The sequence below is a fragment of the Amblyomma maculatum genome, chromosome 6 (genome assembly GCF_055883805.1).
Source record: "Amblyomma maculatum isolate TAMU_Amacu chromosome 6, ASM5588380v1, whole genome shotgun sequence".
Classification (NCBI taxonomy): domain Eukaryota; kingdom Metazoa; phylum Arthropoda; class Arachnida; order Ixodida; family Ixodidae; genus Amblyomma; species Amblyomma maculatum.
In genome coordinates, this window is record NC_139349.1 from 116,192,109 (window position 1) to 116,213,605 (window position 21,497).

At 43.4% G+C, this 21,497-nt stretch overlaps 1 long non-coding RNA gene across 1 annotated transcript; it reads left to right on the forward strand.

Annotated features, from left to right (window-relative positions):
* Window positions 1–18,142: 18,142 nt before the first annotated feature.
* LOC146186638 (uncharacterized) lies at window positions 18,143–21,271 on the forward strand. The gene is made up of 3 exons (XR_014707866.1): window positions 18,143–18,690; window positions 20,501–20,669; window positions 21,143–21,271. It is a non-coding gene; the product is annotated as an uncharacterized LOC146186638 (long non-coding RNA).
* Window positions 21,272–21,497: the final 226 nt, after the last annotated feature.

Here is a 21,497-nt window from a genome sequence, read left to right on the forward strand (position 1 = left end):
AATTTATCGATATCTTCAGTTGAGTATAGCGTTTATTATCGAATACAGAAGTTTCAGACACATTAGAACCGACATGAAATCCACACGTGTTAGCTCTCCGTAGAAAGCTTTTTTTGTATCCACATTTTGAGAACAGAAACTCTTTATTTATTTAGGAGAAATATGGTTCTGCGCAGAATGTCAGTGTGCGTGATAGTGGGGTAATCAAAGGCCGTCATAAGGCTTACTTTGTTTTCCATCCTACTCAGTAAATTCTCAGCACGAACTTCGGTCAGCAGATTGCGATACGCTTTACTACAATGTATGATATATACGTCCATAACTGAGCAACTCCCGGCTTAGCCTTGCTCACAATAGTTAGAAGACGTTACCTCACTTTACTCCAAACTTTCAACATCAGTAGCTGTACCTGACCTGAATACGTGTTTGCACAAAAGTTAGAACACCTTTTACTCAGCGAACGGTGGACCCATACATGACAGCGGCATTTGCGGAACCTTGATTCACACTTAGCTCCTCCATCTACGAGGCGTCGAAGCGTGCCCCATTCAGCTTCGAATGAATCTCGCATGAGAATACATCCCAGCCGGCAATCATCGATCTAGCTTTGCGGCTTTGCCAGGACGTTTCTGGCCGTTTGCAATACACGTATTTTTCACCTCTAGTCACGTCTCGCCTTCCCGGTTGGATCTTCGCTTGCTGCGAACATTTTCTATTCCTTTGCCATCTTTTAGGTCATTATTATAGACAGCTTGCAAGATTTTCCGCAATGCTGCCATGCGATATTTGGCGTTGGGTTTTCTTGAATAAAACGTCACATCAACGACTACCTATGAATTTAACTTCACTTATTTTGCGTAATGTGTGGGAACAGAAAGCTCCTGTGCTCTCAGTTGCGGGTTTTTCAGCCACGCAAATGTCTCCTGTGACATCTGTTCTGGCCTTTCTGCTGGTAGTCATACATTTCTTGTTTCCGTCTCGGAGTACTTCATCTCTTTCTCGTTTCTACCAACTCTCTTTTCCCTATAGGCACGGATAGGATCGCGACAATAGGAATCGGCGGCTTGCGATCGGACAAGATCAGGATGCCTAACAAGGGTACGCCTCAAAGATTTGTAATTTCGCCCCTTCTCTTCAACGTCGCTATGGTTGGTTTGGCGGAGAAGTTGAACGCCACAGACGGCATTCGACACGCAATATACTCAATGACATAACAATTTGGACAACGGAAGGCCCGCTAGGTCTCAAAGAGGAGAGGCTACAAGCAGCCGCGGTCTGCGTCGACAGCTAGGCAAGGGATAGGGGACTTTCCCGTTCGCCCGAAAAATCTGAAATTCTCTATATAAGCCCCAATACTACAGTAAAGTTGACCTCACCGTTATGCCAGCCGGGCTCGCATACCAGAAGTGCACGTGCTGACAGTGTTGAGAATGTGGATTCAATCCAATCAGAGGTCGAACCACACAGTCAGATTGCTATCTGGGTCTTTGGCCCAGATAACGAGAATGATTAGGCGAGTGACCTATAGAAGAAAGGGGATGAAGGAGGAAGACACGCTCAAGTGTCTTCCTCCTTCAGCAGAGCCACGTAGTCTTCCCTATCAACACCTGAGCCAGACGGAAAAAGAGCAAGTGGAATGGATCCGCGACGTGATGAGTTCAAGTTCTCATAGCAGGTATGGCGTTTTCTATCGAGAGCTTGATGAGCTTGGATCGGAGTTTGATGATTGCCCGATGTTCGTTCAGGAAATTCATGTCCAGAATCGCGTCGCGGAACCCTGCTGTAGGACGACGAAGCTGGTGGGGTAGGTACGTCCATTTACCGTAACCGTTGCTGTGCATTGCCGCGACGGTGTAGTAAGGTTATCACCAGCGGTGCGGGTTAGCGGGCCATGTCAAGTAGTTGTCACTTTCTTGAGGTGGGCGGTGAAAGCTCCACTGATGAAAGAGTAGTCGGCTCCGGTGTCCACTAGAGCGGCAACCGTGCGTCCTTCGAGAGCAACGGAGAGGTCACTTGTTCGTGCATTGCATGGTATTGCATGTTGGCTTCGGGGTTCGATCTCTACTCCGTCGTTTGCTCAGGTCGCGGCCAGGGCACACTGCTGTCGCTTCACTCGGCATCGGCGTTAGTTTAGCGCGTGGTCGCGTGGTCGTCGATGTCCTCGTTGTGCGTAGCGGAGGGGTATTGCTTGATGCATCGTCACTCGTCGTCAGTAGTTGAGGATCTTTATTAGTTCGCCGTTTGGCAGCCTCCCCTCCAAAGTTTGCTGCCTTAAGTTTTCTCTATGGGGGCTAGGGGACTGTCCTTGCCCATAAGCGCGGCCCGGCGACGCAAATCGGCATTGTACGGCGATGGGAAGCGTGACAGACGTCTTGGCGACGCATGCGCTTCACTGCGCAGGGAGTCGTCGATATCCTCCGGTCGCTTGCCAGGGCGGGGTCGTGGAGCATCGACAGCGAAACCACGGAGGCCATTCCGCCTGTATAGGCAGTGAGGGCACAATTATTTTTTCCATCCTTTTATTCGCCCACCCTAATTCTTGTATAGGCAGGGACGGAGGATGCATCCTGCCTAACCACAATGGAAGCAGAGCGGTCGGTTAGACGTCCTCCAGGCGTCGCATTTCCTGGGACATGGAGATCATTGGGAGACTTGGCGGGTGGGGAGAAAGGGGCTGGTTTCGGGAGAAGGATGGTAGCGACGAATGCTTGGGAGGTCGCGTCGAGATACAGGACGACGTAATGCAGCAGCATAGTTCCTCGCTGCTGATTCTTGTACTGTTGCCGTCGGAGCCGTCGCTTGAGGAACGCCCAAAGCCTGTTGGACTTCATTCACGGACGACGTCTGCTAGCGTCGCCACCTAGGATTGTTGCGATGATGGCAGCAATCGGCGGAGCTCCTCTCGCACTATCTTCCGGATGAGATCCCGAAGGTTCTCTCCGCTTGTAGATGCGCTGGGGAAGTGGCTTCAGTAGTCCGGTGGAAGTGGTCGTTGGTAGTGGCGCATCCTGGTGTACAGCGTCTTCTCCATGATAGACACTTCGGTTTAAAATTCCGCCACGGGTTTATGGCGGATTTCGGACAACCTGCAAAAAGCGACTCTTTAACGACTCGCATTAAAAATTTCTCTCTCTCGCCTTCGGTCATGTTAGGGTCTGTGCGGCGGAAGAGGCGCTTCATCTCCACAACGTACACCAGGATAGGCGCATTTGGGAGTTGAAATGAAGGAGGGATTGGGCTCGTTCCTTGAGGATGACACTTGCAAAGGCCGTCGTCATGTTCAGTCCTGAAAATCTCCCAATCTTTCAAAGCTGCACCGCGATTTTCAAACCATATACGGACGGATCCTCCAAGAGCAATATATACTTGCCTTAGCTTCGTTTTGTCGTTCCAGGCGTTTAACGTTAACACGCGTTCGAACAGGTCGAGCCAGTCTACTGCGTTCTCGTCCGGTCGTTCTTGAAAGCACGGGGGCTCACGGGGTTGGACGAAAACCAAGGGTGCTTTCTCCTTGACGGATGCCATCTTAGGGGTCCGTCACGGTGTCGGGATTCAACACCTCCACCAGATCTTACGTAATGATGACAATGCCGTTGGCGACAAATGAGGAGGCTTGAAATTTCGCAGAGGTTTCGCGGCAATATGAACGCATAAGGACACACATTATTTTCCGAAGCCAACGTCAAAAACACAAAAATTAAAGCCAAATCTTCTCTGTGCGGGAAAAATAGAGGTGAGCTCCCAGCGAACACAAATAGCTGTCACTTTCGATTATACGATGCCATAAATCGGCTAGTCATTTTATTACATTGCAAAAATATTTGACGCGATCAAAGCATCAATGCGATTCATGGAATGAAATGTCTATGGTGGGACACAAATCACTCAAGTCAACCCGATGTATGAGAACCCTCACACCTTTATTAAATGTAGTACGACCGCTTAAAAGAGTGGGGATGAACCGAAGGAGCGTGCACCGCTCCTAACACATTTCTATTTTAACCGCCATACTTCCAATTAATAAGCCCTGGCTGATCTTTCCTACTCCTCACACATTTCCCATGGTAAATTACTGAGTGCGGGCTTCTTCTCTACCGTGACTTCTCTAAACAATTTTGCTTGCCCTCTATTTCTTTCTGCAGTACCCCTCGCCCGCTTTCCTACATTCTTGCCTTGGCCATGGTCATCAAACCTCTACAGTAGCAACTTTCTAATATCCCGCATGAAAACGAATAAAACCACGCAATTCCATCACGCCTAGCATGAATTTTCCGCCACTGAACCTTCTGTAGATACCACGTGGCGTATCTCTATAGTGGGCTCCACTCTTTAGAGATAGTGCCTTGTTAGAGATAGTGGCAGCGCAAGAGACACACCTTTTTGTCACCATGCTTCTGTGCGAACACCCAGCCGGGAAGATGCTACTGGAAGGCAGTTAGAACACGCTCACTCACCAATTCCTACGTTATTTGTCCGCTCCTTAGCCCCTGGAAGTTTGAAGTTGGCAGGCTGTAGTTGTAACTAAAGTAAAAACGAAATGGAGTAGGTGAGACAAAAGTAAGGATCGCATTCTCAGGTTTACGCAGACGAGGCGCGCGGACGAGCTTGTAGAAGGCGCTCACTATGAAGCAATCCGATCACATGGACCTAAGTTTAACTTTACATGCGAATGTTAAATGTTTTTGAAAAGAGCTGATTAGCTCGTTTCAAAACCTTTTTTAACCTTTGCAAGTTCCATCGCTAATTTGCATGTTCATTTTAATACATATTGACTTTACTGATTAATTATCTTTCTTGAAGAAAAATACTGCAGAGGAGCGTAGGGGACCCTGGACAGCTCTTAACTAATCAAACTGCGCTGCCATGTTTTTAGAACCTTGGTTACATTTAGCTGGGGCATCCAGTATTTAGGAGAAACGAGGGGCTCGTAAAGATACATGAATATATGTCTGCATATATATAGAGGGAGTGAAAATGAAGATCAACGCTTAAAACAATTTATTGACGTTTCGGAAGAGCCTTCGTGAGAATTTCTATTCAGACGAAGGCTGTTCGGCTGTTCTTACGAAGGCTGTTCCACAGTCGAAATGGCAATAAACTGTTTAAAACATTGCTGTTTGCTTTCTCTACGATCGCCCGCGTCCACGATTACTCTTCAAATTATACATGGCGCATTCTGACAAAATGCACCTATCTCATCTTTGAACTCATATCGCATGTATACTAAGAATCACTTATATGTTATTTTTATGGATTACGCTCTAAGCCACTGTACTCTACATACCTATATTAGCTCAAGATTTCTTTCTCCTTCATGTTTTTCTCCTCTTCGCGCGATCTGCGAATACAGGAGTCTTCTATATCAAACTTGTCTTCTACCCTTCCCACTCAGCTTTATGCTGATACTGTATTATCACGTGATTAAACATTCTTCAATTAGTATTTCATTTCCTCTGTTATGTCAGTTTTATTATTGCTACGATGCAGAAACAATATTGCTGGCATGGTGTGTTGAGCGTATCGTTACGTTAATTCATTTTAGAGTAGAGTCCTCTGGCGGCCGTTCTTGGCTTGAATGGCATCGACGTCTTCGTGGGCGCAACAGGTGTGAAGCTAAAGGGTGCGCCAGGGGGCCATCCTATCACATTTAGCAGTGGCCAACCTGAGGAACAAGATTTTCCTCGGTCTTGTTAAACTTTCTATGATCACACTAGACTTTGATATCTCGCAAAGTTCTCGGCATGACAGAGTAGGGGCACGCTAAGTGTGTTTCCCAAAAGATCTTGCAACAAAATAACATACAACAAAATTTGAGGAGAAAGTTAATTAAACTGTCTCCACATATTTTCTTGCATGTTATGAAAGATGTCTGGTGAAGCGTCACGAAACGAGAGAGCTAAGAAAAAGCAGGAAAAGGGACACGATTGACTGCTTCTCGCACTCAAAATCGCAGCGGTAATACGTTGCACCAGGGAATCATCATGAATTAACGCTTTTATTACTTACTCTCTGTTCTCTTAAGACAAAACATGCGCACTTTTCAGTACCTTTACCAACTCAACCATAACCTGTGGGAATAGCGCTATAATGTTTCGTCGTAAAATTTGTCTGGTTGATGTCAATGTGGCGCTGCTGAGCCGAAAGTACTAAAGAGTATTTTTAAAGACTGAGGTTTACCTTGGGGAACTCTGTTTTATGCTTAAGGGCAGAAGTTCAGTCGGGGTTAGAAATAAATGAAAGATCTGTGGGAAGGTTAGCATTTGTAGCCCACAGAAAAACTACAAACGAAGCAATTAGAGGGGCATGGCCTGGGCGTCCTTTGAGGTAAGAGAGGCTCAGGGACAATATATTTTACGAAGAACAGCTCAGACAAATGGATGACACTAGGTGGGGACCTAAGTACTTATATCGAAATAGCATTGACTCACAGTGGCGGAAAATGATCAGAAATCTAACCAGTAAGTATTTAGGGAGGCAGGACGGAGAAATAAATAACAATGAACGGCAGGTAAAGAACAAAGAGGGTAAAAACTTCAATAATTCACTGAAAAAAAAGCCACCCCTAGACAAATATAGAAAATGGGACTCAGACAGAAACCTTCTATGAAACTCAAGAGGCCGCTGCTTTCGCTTTGAAGCTAGATCAGGATGTCGCAGAACCAGAAGCTACAACAGAACGTTTAACAAGAAAATGAAACTTATGTGATGTGCAGTACATGCCCTGAAAGTATTGAACATCTTATACTGGAGTGCGGCAGTATCCACCCCGATGTCGACTGAGACATAGTCGTACCCTAGCCGGGGCCCTGAGGTTTAGAAGTAACAAAGGAAGCGTGAGGGAATCGGAAGTAATTGTTAGCAAGAGACTTTTGGAAGATTGGTGGATAAATAGCAGGAATAGGGGCCACATGGAAGCTAAATCGAAATAAACACGGGTATTTAAAACTAATCCATGTGTAAAGGTAAAGTCGTTAAAGTTGAAGTGTTATCAAAGGTAAAAACCATAAAAAAGAAAGGTTAGCATGATGAGGGCTATCACCAAACCCTTTTCAAAGGGGACGCTCCTAGCATCCATCCACGCATCTATCCACTATGGACTGTTTGAGTGTGGACAGTCCCAGGTAGCACAAAGTGGGCTATGAAGGGTGGGCCCCGGTGGGCCCGATGTAGGCAATGCAGGACAGCCCCGGTGGGCTCAATGTGGGTGCTGCAAGAGGGGCCGACGTAGGCCCGAAGCGGGTTGTCGACAATGCCCCAATTGGTCCCACTAGGGGCCGATGCAGGCAGCCCTTGCGGGGCTGCCCACATTTTTCCGGCATTGTTAAAAGGGCACATCCCGCCAACTCCCCGCGATGGTCCTACTTTGGACCGATTTGGGCAGCCGCTTTGGAGGAACATTTTTTTTTTATTTCAGTTAGCCCCTCAGAAAATGACATAGGACCAATGCGGGTTCTATAGCGCTAGCCACACTTGGGCTTGCCCACATTATTCTCATAGGGGTCCGACGTAGGAAATTGATGGAAAGCCCTAGTCCAAGTTTTCCCAATCAATATTTAGGCACATAATTAAGTAATTACTTTATACATGCCTGCACTTTCTAAACAGCCACAATATTAATTTTTACAATAATTCATAACATTCATCTAGCCGAAATGACTTCATGTACATCTAGTTCAGGCTATGGAGATGTGTGTTCTGAACAGTAATATTGTACTGCGAGTTGCAGGCTGTCCAAAGCAACCACATAAGAGGCAACAGTTAGCAATCAGTTTGTTTTAGTATTTGTAGCGCAATTTGCACGAGCGCGAGAACTAAAGCCATGTAAATTTCTAATCGACTAAACATGGCCACAACTGTTATACAAATCATCTATAACAGTAATTTAGGGCAACATCTAATGCAAATAAAAGTTGGAAACAATGATTACACAATTGCACGCACGCCTTCTAACCCCATTACGGCCGATGTGGGACCTACAGCGGTTTTGTGTGGGCAGCCCCAATTGGGCTGGGTGTTGGTTTTGAACCTAAAGCCCACTTGCTATTGCACGTGCCTTCAAATTCCCCACAAAGGACCGATTTTGGTACCATGCGGGCACGCCCGCCTTCCAGCCCCATTACAGCCTATGTGGGACCTAAAGCGGTTTAGCTAAGGCTGCCTCATTTGGGCCTCACGAGGGCTTGCCCAAATTGAGCCCTTATTCATATTTCACCTGCCCTCAAGTAACCTACAAGGGGCCGATTTGGGCAGCATGTGGGTATGTGCGTTTTCTTGCCCCACTACGGCCGATGTTGGTCCCACAAAGATTTAATGGGGGCGGCCTCACTTCGGATCTATGAGGGCTTTCCCATAAAAAGCCCACATTTCGGTTGGATTGCCCTCAAATATCCGGCAAGGGACCCTTGTGGTCTGGATGCAAGAATGTGCTCTGCATTAGCCCAAGAAACGCCGCTATGGGACCTATGCAGGAGGAGCAGGGGCAAGCCCAAATGGGGCTTGCCCACATTTGCCCCATCGGGGACCGATGCAGGTTTTATGATGGTTGCCCCAGCCCCACTTGCCTACATCGGACCTACTGGGGCCCCACATTCTGTGCTACCTGGGGTGTCCTTCACTGAACGAATATATACTTCTCGATTACGCCACTGACGAAGGCACCAGGTTTTTTTCGACGAGAAAGGAGTCTTCAGGAGTCTTCAAATTTCCCCAAAAGTGAGTATTGTAATCGTCGGTGTGATTTTTTATAGGTAATATTAATTTCCAGGTTACCGCTAATAAGAGCTGTTGACAGTAGGTTTAGCTAGTTGTTAGAACATTAATTGGAAATTGTTAATGTATCTTAATCAGGGATCCTTCGTACAACCTTATAGCCCATTTCGCAAAATTTTATCACGCCTTAATTAATTAGTCGAAATGTTTCTGGAAGCCTCTTAACTAACGCATGTTGAGTAGACTATAAGCGCTGAATTTGTACTAACTTCTGTCTACTCAGTGTATTGCACCACGACAGTGCTAACGTTACAGCCGAACGAAATTCTCAAGCAGTTTTGGAAGCGGGGAGCAAATAGAGCACGACTGGCGGCCGCGGGCGGCAAAGAGCATTGTGTTACCGGAGCCTGATACTACACTGTAAAAACAAAAACACCTTATTAGGTGTTTTCGCATGTCTATAACTAACACCCATGCACCCTTGAAAAAAAGTGGCTTCAGAGTGCCAGTACACCCTCAAAGATGGTGCTTCGGTTGGTCATAACACCCTTCTATGGGGCCAATGCACTGGGGTGTGTTCATCACCTTTACACCCTATTGCAGGGTGGAAGCAGTGGCATTGCACCCTTACACCCCTTGATAAAAATCAGTGCGGATAACGTCCATATATTGCATTCCCTAATTAGGAATTACTTTTGCCACTACACGTTCCTTAATGCTTTTCCTATGTGCACATCTGCAATAAAGCTTAATGGTATTCCTTTTAACCACCTGTAATGCCAAATGAGCATGTAAAGAGATGCTGCATGCCATTATTTTGACATATGATTGTTTTTGCAAAATTCACAGAGCATGTTACAAAAAAATGTCACACAGAAGGAAACTGGAAGTCTTTTATTCGGCATAGAAGGGTCAAGGTTCGGGCTAGTGGGTGCTCGGGTGCTGGTGGAGGGGGGGGGGAGGGGGCAGGGGGGCACTTGTGTTCTGTTTCTTCATTGATGTGCGCTATGGAACCTCATTTATTTAACAATACTGCCACTCTCCACCGAGAGCCTAGCAGACGGGCAAAAACATACATGGTATGTACGTAAATACCTAAAAAAAATGAAAGCAAAACAGTTTCAACAAATGCAGACAACAAAGTATACAATTTTTTTCAAAAACAGAACCGAACAATGAACACAAAGCATGGAGACATTTCTTAAAAAAACAACAAAACTTTGTCGTATGGTACAATAATCGCAGTATACAATATTAATCCTATGCTTTGTCAGTGTCAACGCGTGCGCTTGCATAAAATTCGGCCTTAAGCGATGAAATAAAGCATCGTGCGGCGCATCTTGGCTTCGACACGCAGACGCCCAAAAAGAGGTGCTCTATAAAGCAGCACAAATTGTCGGACCCCTTGTCATATGTCAGATTGAACGGCCAAAATCGACCCATTATTGGAACAATACCCTAAGTAGAGTCGATGACTCGAAGAAGCTTCCGCTGCTGAATGAAGGGGAAATGCTCTCCAGCTTCTTTGATGCTGCTCCCAGTATATCCGACGCACGGCGTGGCACGCTTTTCTTCCTGTTCCTTGATAAAATTGTGAAAGAAGTGCATAACAGAGCAGCTGTATAAATATGCACTGCACCTGGCAAAAAGCAAATTCAACATATTTTCTACTCTATATTTAGAATACGCCAACGCCCCTTTAGTGTACAGCAGTGTGCTGGAAAAGGGCCCTATCGGAAACCACTGGTGGTTATCTCACAATTAACAATGCAGAGTATACTGTTATGGTTGGTTCAGGAGGCACAAAGCCAGCAGTCTGATCAAGTCATAAATGAGAGCACATAAGGTCAACCCATTTTTATTCATGCAGCATGCTGTTGCTTGGTAATTTTAGCTTATGCAAGCTATTTTATCAAACAAAAATGGCTACACTCATCAAAACCACCTGGGTTAGAGAACTTCTATGCTGCCCCACGAACTTTTCATTTCACATGAACTGGAATGCTTATTATGATAGTTAAAAATGTAAATAAACAATAAACAGCACTGGAGCACGGTGTTTACTACTAAAATATTAACAGCTGACTCAATTGAAGGCTTCACACAAGGCCTACAGCATACCCTGCACTGGCCAAGTAGATACTGCAGAACCAAACAAAAAAAAAAACGTGGAAAGAGCATACTTAGTGATGGGGCACTACAAAAAAAAGTGCATGTAATACATAACACATAATGCATTTCTGAACTTTTGCACGTCTTTTTGTGCTAAGTATGAACCAGCCAAACCCTAGGTCATCGCAAGGCTTCCTGAAGTGTTTACATTTAAGGTTTAGTAACAAGGAAAAAGTGTTCTCACTGCTCTATGTGGCAGTTCTGAAACTTCATCACATTATTCATTGAAAGTGTACACTGGAGCTTTGAGTTGAGCAACAATTACATGTGCAACAGCAGAGCATTACCAAACAACCAAACAGCAGAAGCTCTAAAAAATGTCAGCACTGAAGCATGGCATGTTAAAACATTTTCCACACATAGCACATTGTATGCATAGATATCCAGAACATCAGTGGTGAGCCTCAAGAGGCGACAGGAAGCTCAAGTGTTCAAGAAGTTGTAATCGTTATAGCGGCAGGCAGTCTGAGTACTTTGAAATACTAAAGGTTCGAATACTAAAAAATATGTTGACTAATTTGAAATGCTAAAATAACAATTTGGATTTATTGAGAATGTTTACTATAAATGAGAATGTCTATGACAGTGCCACATGGTTAATGCATGAAATGTTAGCATCTGTAGTTGAAGGCATTATATTTATACAGCATGAACCTTGAAACACAGCAGTATTTTCTCCCAACCAATGTGGTAAACCTAATCTCAGAAGAATTAAAATTATTACATCATTTCAAACTTGGCTAGCAAATTACAGCATTTTTTTAAACAACTATTAAACTGCATTACCCACCTTCAGAAGCCTGTAGGATAACACAATGTGGCAAATATTTCTTTTGAAGCAGTCTCAGATTATATATTCCAGACATTAGGAACATGTTAAGTACTAGCATGCATGAGCAGGTTGAGAGACCCCTTTCCAGCAAATGCTAAACCCCACCAAGCTGCCTGCAAGAGCCATCTGATAAAGCACTGCTGGTCCACTGCAGCAGAGTGCTTAGTCAAATGGCACGCTGCACCAATCTTGACATTACCAGTGCTTCATCAGGTGACTCTTGTATGCAATACGACGTGGTAAGCATGTGATGGCAGGAGTCTCTTAAAAGTGCTTTTGACTGTACTTACAGTGCAAATAATCCTTTCACACCGAAGAATTCACAGTTGTGATGAAAACTTGTGTAGTATTTCTATTTGAATTATGAATCACTAATACATATTACAAGTTAGACTGTAAAAAAATTTTTGAAACAAAGAAAATTAGCTAATAATGTCGGTTTCAAGTAGGCTTCCTGAATATTCAAATGACAAAGAGAAAACTTACAAATGATACAAACAACATCCAGAGCTCCCGGCTGGTTCCCAATGTTTGCCAAGAGTTGCAGAATGCATACTGTCGGTATATCTACAATAGAAATAAGCAACACAACAATGGTGTACCTCCTTGCAGGTAAAAAGAGACAGCCGAGTTTTGAGGCGATAATTTATTGTCTAATTTAGGAAGGCAAATAAACAAAATTGAAAACATGTAGAGGCACGCAAGCTGAAAGCCAAACGTCTGACAGCAAAAATTAGCAAAGCTTGTGAAGATTTGAATCACGTATGACCTAATTCTCTGCTACTAGTGGAACAGATTCAAAAAGGCTGCACCATTACAATGGAGAAGAACAATAGGTAATTTAAATTTAGCTAATGCGAAAATTGTTACATAAGAAGAAATGCACAGGCTAGTTATGGTTTTATTATTCTTTCTGATGCTCAGCCATGTTTTTAGTATATCTATAAGGCAATGCAAAATGGCAAAAATGTAGGCATTTAGCGAAAAACTGCCAATTAGATAGCACATGCAGCAAACAGAAGGAAACAGCTTAATACTTACGCTTCTTTCTCCTTTCACGCATTCCCTCAGAACATACCTCGAGCACCCGGGCAATGTACTTTCTTCTTGCACGAATGGTGTCCTTCAAAACCAAGACAAGTGTCTTGTTAAGGCCAATTTCAACTGCCTTTTTGCCGTCCTTCTTGATCAGCATGTTGACGTCATGTAAGAACTGCAAGTTTGTATGAATGGTAGCCATACAGAATTCATTTTACTCAATGTTTCAAGTAACTGAATATTAAAAATCATTGTACAAAAGCTAAGGCAATTGATGCCTTTGTACATATCTGAAAAAAAAAAAAAACTGCCATTAGCAAACAGCAAATACAAATATTTACTAAGGTTAGAAAACTGCAAAAACCATCAGTATTTTGCCACTCATCGCCAAACTGCAAGAAATATTAAGGAAAGTCTAATATAAAAAATAACAAAGCAAAAATTATGATCCTCCTTCCCTCAACTTGGCACACGGCTGAATGGCAATAAAATATGCAATATATCTCTAAACTAAATGTCCCCGCTCAGCTTTAAAAAGTAGGCTTCAATACTTGGAGACAATCTACAGACATGCATCGTTAGCATATGAAAGTCAAATTGTTTTCTGGGCCCTTTAAATCAGTAAACTGCTTTTAACACATACATTACAAATTTTTTAATAACAGTAAGTCACAAATTTGCCTGCAATATGCGCACTGTGATGAGCAAAGAAGGTAAACATATGCGACTAAGGCTATGATAACCGCTTCATATGTACATTTAAGCAAAAAAACAAAAAAAAGTAAACATCTGGTCAGAATCAAACTTTATAATAGCAACATCCGGTAAAATATTTGGCCACAAAATTCAAGCTGTCGGCCTCTACTTGAATTCTGAGGCATCAGTAGCGAATATCCATTTATTCTAGTCTAAAGATACTACAAAAATCAAGTAATGCGGTCAAACAGTTATGTTGAAATGTGACCACAAAAATAATGAAAACTGGATGGTTTGAACCACATCAGCTGACTTGGCACGTGTACAAGTGCCTTAATTGAAGTCTTGCTAAAAATAAAATACGCACCTAAATGATTCTTCGAGAGCGAAAGTAAACGCCATAACAAAAGCAGCATAGTAAAAATGCAAATTCACACTCCATGCATCCGCAAAATATAGTCCCCGTAAAATGAAAAATGCTTCCATTGTGATTAAAAAAGGCAAATCCAGACGCGGGGAAGTTAACATAGGCTGATGATAGCGGCATATAGTTTACGCAGTTTGGAATAAACTATTATGCAACCAGGCCGGCCGACCAGCGCACTTCGATGCCGAGAGCACGAGCGCAGAGGCGTGCCGCGCTGAAAGGCCGCCGAGAACGAACATAGCCTCCTGAACAAAAAGTTTAAACAGAAGGGCTGCGGGAGGACGCTCCCCGAGCAGCAGGACGGTGCGCGCCTATGCTCCGAGTAAATAAAAAAAAGGGGGGGGGGGGGGGCGCTCCGAGTGAAAGAAGACGACGAAGCATGAAAGAGGTTTCAGGAGAGCGAGCGCGAAGTGTAAGAGATAAGGGAGGAGAGGGGGGAGTCGAGAGTGCTAGGAGAAGTAAGGTAGTACGCCAACATGACCTTGCCGCACGAACGGAAACGGTAGAACAAAACCGAGTCGTTGCGAACTGAGCGCAAGTATCAAGCTGTCAAGAAACGAAAATCGTTTCGTGAACCTCCTGCGCGTACAAAACGCAAGGAAACGTAGCACATACATTATTTCTGTTCAAGAAAGTTGAGACTGATGTTCTTGCGCGAAATCTGCGTAACTCGCCGCGACATCTACCACATGTGCGAAGTCATTTTGGCAGCCAGGTGAAAACAAGCGCGTGTCTCACGTTTTCATTTCAGCACATTCTGGAGCGTTCCGGCACAAAAAGACACAGAATGCAGCAATTCGGTAGGACACTGTTCCCACAAAGCGCAATATGCGTGAGAATAGGCTTACCTTTAGAGACGATTGCGTCAGCCGCAAAGTACGCTGTCCGCCTTCGTATCACCGGCACCGAACCAACCAGTGCGATTTCAGCGCGAGTGCAATGTAATCGGCGCATATACCTCTTAGTCACGCAGAAAAAAAAAATCGTCCATGCCTTCTTTCGAACATCTCAAACATAAAGCGGTGCAGCAGTCCTTCGGCCTGAGCAAAGCAAAAAGAAGCCCGGTCACTTGCCGGCACGATAAATGCCCGTTTGCGTTAAACACCACATGTAGAAGGCACTTCACAAGCGTACACACTTCTGTAACACATATGCATGGGAAATGCAACACATTTCACAAGGGTACACAATCGAAGAACATTCAGCATTCGGCGAAACGTGGTCGAAACGCACCCCACAATGCTAACGGCCATATTGTGAAATTTGAAAAGAGCGTTCGTAGCTACCGGCGGCCTCCTGGCGGTGAACTTTTGTTTCAGTTTCTGTTTCATTTTTAGAAAGCACTCGTGTGTAATTTTAATTTTAACGTTACTTTTGGGGCTTTATTTAGGTGTTGGGTTATATTAGCAGCGCCGCTTATGTATAAAAGGCTACGAAGTTATGCAGCCATATACCCCCAGCATGTTAGGTGATATTGCTTGCCCGTAACACCCTAAGGCATATTCTCCAACCAAACCACCCCTTTGGCATGCAAGAGGTGATTTCCAATAGCACGAACACCCTAGACTCAGGGTGTAAGGGTGTTTTGAATCAGACAAATGCCCAGAAAGGTGTTTTTGTTTTTACAGTGTAGGCTACCTGTGTCTCCGCCGAGGGCGACGTACCTTGTCTGTGGTGGGTGCCGAGAGATCGGAAAATCACGGGTGACTGGCGCTGCCTGGCGAAGCAGAAACCTGCCAGCGACATAAATGTCGAGCAACAGCCTCGCTTGACCTAAGTCATCCTTTGTTTTCCAGTTTATTCCCTTCTTTCTGCGGCATTGGAAAACACGGCATTGCAGACAAAAGCATCCACATAACACAGCGTTCCCCGGTAAGAAAATGGGGGAGGCGCATCGTGTGGTACTTTCTAGATCACAAAATCAAATAATGAAAGTGGAAAATAAATTGTTGCAAAAGCTGGAGCACACAATGACAAAGTAGGCTACACAATGCATTTTGAGACCTCCTCATCTTGGTATTTTATATTCTACGCACATCGGATTCACGTAACAAAGCCTAATCTACCAATGTTCGTAAGTTTATAATTCTAATAATACGAAATGTGCAATACAAAAGAAAATGGGAAAGACACATTTAGTATCTGCATCGACATTATTTACAAAAAACGCCTAACAAAATGCACATGAAACATGATTCCCCCATGCACTGTTGAGGTCTTAAGGGTCGCAAATCCCAAGTCGTAAAGATCCCTACACGGCTCATGACCGGCGGGACAATGCTTCAGGGACAATTTCGTCTTACAGGCAGGACGAATGTCAATATATCTTCTTGGTTCCGTTTATTGGTTTTCAGTTGTTGAGTGAAATGTCTCGTAAGGATTGCGAAGCCTCGTGTATTTATTCAATGTTGGCTGACGAGAATTTGCTTTTTAGGCAATGTTGATACCTCACCAACATTCAGTCCTACCCTGTCATAAGGTATGTTATTACATCAACCAATGCGTCCAATCCTATCATAAGGCATACGTTATTATGGGGTGTACACTTGTGACCAAGTGGCTATTAAATCTTTCTCATATTTAACCACTCCAGAATGCATACATCGACAGGCGAGTTATTAAGGTGCCATTCCTTCCTCAGTCAAACAAAAAACGAGAGTACAGTACCAAAAATTCGATAAAATATCCTGTGGTTATCTCGAAACGTCGACATTTGTGATGATTTGTGGCAATTTTGTGTAGTTTTGCCTGTAGTTTCGCACTACTTTTCTGGTGTAAAAACAGAACTCGAATGTTAACAAAGAAATTTCTGTTGTCCCAACAGGTTTGTTGTCATAAACCGCTCAGAACTTTTGTTGTAAAAACCAAACATCTGCGGACCTGATTACCAACGAGCTGTTAACTTAAAAGCTTGCGAAGGACATTTATATCCAAGTTCAGTCTGTGTGGTGCCATTTTTGTTGTCTCATTCTTTCCAAAGCCAGAAATAAACGTAGTGGAAGAACGCATGGCCACAAGCTTAGCCACTACTCAGTCATATCTGATGTACCATGCATATGCGGACGAAGTCCACCAGTTCAAGAGGTCAGCAGGATATCAGTTTGCGCAGAGAAAGGTGGGCTACTATATACTAGTGTTGCACATTCTTCTGTTGTTATGCTGCATTTGATTTGTACCATCAGCATGGAGGGCTGAACGTAATAGAAACTTTTCTGAAGCGCTGTGAAATGCCTTTACTTTAGATTTGTTGCTTTGGAATCTACGCCGTTAGTTTCTTAAAGCTGTTTTGAGAATTTCAGTCCTTTTAAAAGGTACGTTCTGCACCCGGCATTGAGGCCGAATTTCTGTACTCTGCTGTTCCAGTTCATAAAAGGCACGATTACAGCTGGCAGAAAAGTGCCATTACCTACTTCTTGACTGCTGTGCTGTGCAGTCCCTATTTTTAATGTTTAAAAAAACTTGCACCGAATAAATTAGTTAGTAAAAACGAAACTTAGTGAACAAATTGAAAAAAAAAACGTTTATTTCTCTCATATCTCTAGTTTCAAGTTCCGGCAGCTTACGTGTTTCTCTAAACACCGGATAACTTATATTATTCTGCCCAAGACTCTTCACGAGCGAGCATCATTTTGTTACGCGAAATATTAATCGCTAGTCAGCTGCATGTTCGACTCTGAATGCCATTCAATTTTTTATTCTATTGCCATTTAGATTGCACTCTAGCTTAGCGATCAGATATGTAAGGATATTGCGCTAACAGTAGTTTATTTTGTTGTTCAGAAAGAATATTTTCTGCTGTTATCATTTAGCTTATATTTCCTGCTCACGCACTAGAATTGGGCAAATTACGATACGGTTTTCTTAACTTTTCGGATAAGGTTCATGACAAATGGACCTCTAGATATAAACGTACTACTTTTCATTTTTGTCACTAATTCGTGGTACATGCTTGTTGCTGCGTAATACTGATTTAAAGAAAAGTTTGTCACCTCTTTCAAGCTGAAAGAGTCGGTCGTCCAGAAGCTCATACACTGTAAAAACAAAAACACATTTTTGGACATTTGTCTGATTCAAAACACCATTACACCCTGAGTCTAGGGTGTTCGTGCCATTGGAAATCACCTCTTGCATGCCAAAGGGGTGCTTTGGTTGGAGAATATGCCTTAGGGTGTTACGGGCAAGCAATATCACCTAACATGCTGGGGGTATATGGCTGCGTAACTTCGTAGCCTTTTATACACAAGCGGCGCTGATAATATAACCCAACATCTAAATAAAGCACCAAAAGTAACGCTAAAATTAAAATTACGCACGAGTGCTTTCTAAAAATGAAACAGAAACTGAAACAAAATTTCACCGCCAGGAGGCCGCCGGTAGCTACGAACGCTCTTTTCAAATTTCACAATATGGCCGTTAGCATTGTCGGGTGCGTTTCGACCACGTTTCGGCGAATGCTGAATGTGCTTCTTCGATTGTGTACCCTCGTGAAATGTGTTGCATTTCCCATGCATATGTGTTACAGAAGTGTGTACGCTTGTGAAGTGCCTTCTACATGTGATGTTTAACGCAAACGGACATTTATCGTGTCGGCAAGTGTCCGGGCTTCTTTTTGCTCTGCTCAGGCCGAAGGACTGCTGCACCGCTTTATGTTTGAGATGTTCGAAAGAAGAAGGCATGGACGATTTTTTTTTCTGCGTGACTAAGAGGTATATGCGCCGACTACATTGCACTCGCGCTGAAATCGCACTGGTTGGTTCGGTGCCGGTGATACGAAGGCGGACAGCGTACTTTGCGGCTGACGCAATCGTCTGTAAAGGTAAGCCTATTCTCACGCATATTGCGCTTTGTGGGAACAGTGTCCTACCGGATTGCTGCATTCTGTGTCTTTTTGTGCCGGAACGCTCCAGAATGTGCTGAAATGAAAACGTGAAACACGCGCTTGTTTTCACCTGGATGCCAAAATGACATCGCACATGTGGTAGATGTCGCGGCGAGTTACGCAGATTTCGCGCAAGAACATCAGTCTTAACTTTCTTGAACAGAAATAATGTATGTGCTACGTTTCCTTGCATTTTGTACGTACAGGAGGTTCACGAAACGATTTTCGTTTCTTGACAGTTTGATACTTGCGCTCAGTTCGCAACGACTCGGTTTTGTTCTAACGTTTCCGTTCGTGCGGCAAGGTCATGTTGGCGTACTACCTTAATTCTCCTAGCACTCTCGACTTCCCCCTCCTCCCTTATCGCTTACACTTAGCGCTGGCTCTCCTGAAACCTCTTTCATGCTTTGTCGTCTTCTTTCACTCGGAGCGCTGCGACCCCCCCCCCCCCTCCGCCCCCCCCCCTTTTTTTTTTATTTACTCGGAGCATATGCGCGCACCGTCCTGCTGCTCGGGGAGCGTCCTCCCGCGGCCCTTCTGTTTAAACTTTTTGTTCGAGGAGGCTATGTTCGTTCTCGGCGGCCGTTCAGCGCGGCACGCCTCTGCGCTCGTGCTCTCGGCATCGAAGTGCGCTGGTCGGCCGGCCTGGTTGCATAATAGTTTATTCCAAACTGCGTAAACTATATGCCGCTATCATCAGCCTATGTTAACTCCCCGCGTCTGGATTTGCCTTTTTTAATCACAATGGGAGCATTTTTCATTTTACGGGGACCATATTTTGCGGTTGCATGGAGTGTGAATTTGCGTTTTTATTATGCTGCTTTTGTTATGGCGTTTACTTTTGCTCTCGAAGAATCATTTAGGTACGTATTTTATTTTCAGCAAGACTTCAATTAAGGCACTTGTACACGTGCTAAGTCAGCTGATGTGGTTTAAACATCTAGTTTTCATTATTTTTGTCGTCACATTTCAACATAACTGTTTGACCGCATTACTTGATTTTTGTAGTGTCTTTAGACTAGAATAAATGGATATTCGATACTGATGCCTCAGCATTCAAGTAGAGGTCGACAGCTTGAATCCCGTGGCCAAATATTGTACCGGATGTTGCTATTACAGATTTTGATTCTGACCAGATGTTTACTTTTTTTTTTGTCTTTTGCTTAAATGTACATATGAAGCGGTTATGATAGCCTTAGTCGCATATGTTTACCTTCTTTGCTCATCACAGTGCGCATGTTGCAGGCAAATTTGTGACTTACTGTTATTAAAAAGTTGGTAATGTATGTGTTGAAAGCAGTTTACTGATTTAAAGGGCCCAGAAAATAATTTGACTTTCATATGCTAACAATGCATGTCTGTAGATTGTCCCTAAGAATTGAAGCCTACTTTTTAAAGCCGAGCGGGGACCCTTAGTTTAGAGATATATTACATATTTTATTGCCATTCAGCCGTGTGCCAAGTTGAGGGAAGGAGGATCATAATTTTTGCTTTGTTATTATTTATATTAGACTTTCCTTAATATTGCTTGCAATTTGGCGATGAGTGGCAAAATACTGATGGTTTTTGCAGTTTTCTAACCTTAGTAAATATTTGTATTTGCTGTTTGCTAATGCCAGTTTTTTTTTTCAGATATGTACAAAGGCATCAATTGCCTTAGCTTTTGTACAATGATTTTTAATATTCAGTTACTTGAAACATTGAGTAAAATGAATTCTTTATGGCTACCATTCACACAAACTTGCAGTTCTTACATGACGTCAACATGCTGATCAAGAAGGACGGCAAAGAGGCAGTTGAAATTGGCCTTAACAAGACACTTGTCTTGGTTTTGAAGGACATTCGTGCAAGAAAAAAAGGACATTGCCCGGGTGCTCGAAGTATGTTCTGAGGGAATGCGTGAAAGAGAAAGAAGCGTAAGTATTAAGCTGTTTCCTTCTGTTTGCTGCATGTGCTATCTAATTGGCAGTTTTTCGCTAATGCCTACGTTTTTGCCATTTTGCATTGCCTTATAGATATACTAAAAACATGGCTGAGCCTCAGAAAGAATAATAAAACCATAACTAGCCTGTGCATTTCTTCATATGTAACAATTTTCGCATTAGCTAAATTTAAATTACCTATTGTTCTTCTCCATTGTAATGGTGCAGCCTTTTCGAATCTGTTCAACTAGTAGCAGAGAATTAGGTGATACCTGATTCGAATCTTCACAAGCTTTGCTAATTTTTGCTGTCAGATGTTTGGCTTTCAGTTTGCGTGCCTCTACATGTTTTCAATTTTGTTTATTTGCCTTCCTAAATTAGACAATAAATTATCACCTCAAAACTCGGCTGTCTCTTTTTACCTGCAAGGAGGTACACCATTGTTGTGTTACTTATTTCTATTGTAGATGTACAGACAGTATGCATTCTGCAACTCTTGGCAAACATTGGGAACCAGCCGGGAGCTCTGGATGTTGTTTGTATCATTTGCATGTTTTCTCTTTGTCATTTGAATATTCAGAAAGCCTACCTTAAACCGACATTATTAGCAAATTTTCTTTGTTTCTAAAATGGTTTAACGTCTAACTTGTAATACGTATTAGTGATTCATAATTCAGATAGAAATACTACACAAGTTTTCATCACAACTGTGAATTCTTTGCTGTGAAAGGATTATTTGCACTGTAAGTACAATCAAAAGCACTTTTAGGAGACTCCTGCCATCACATGCTTACCACGTCGTATTGCATACAAGTTTCACCT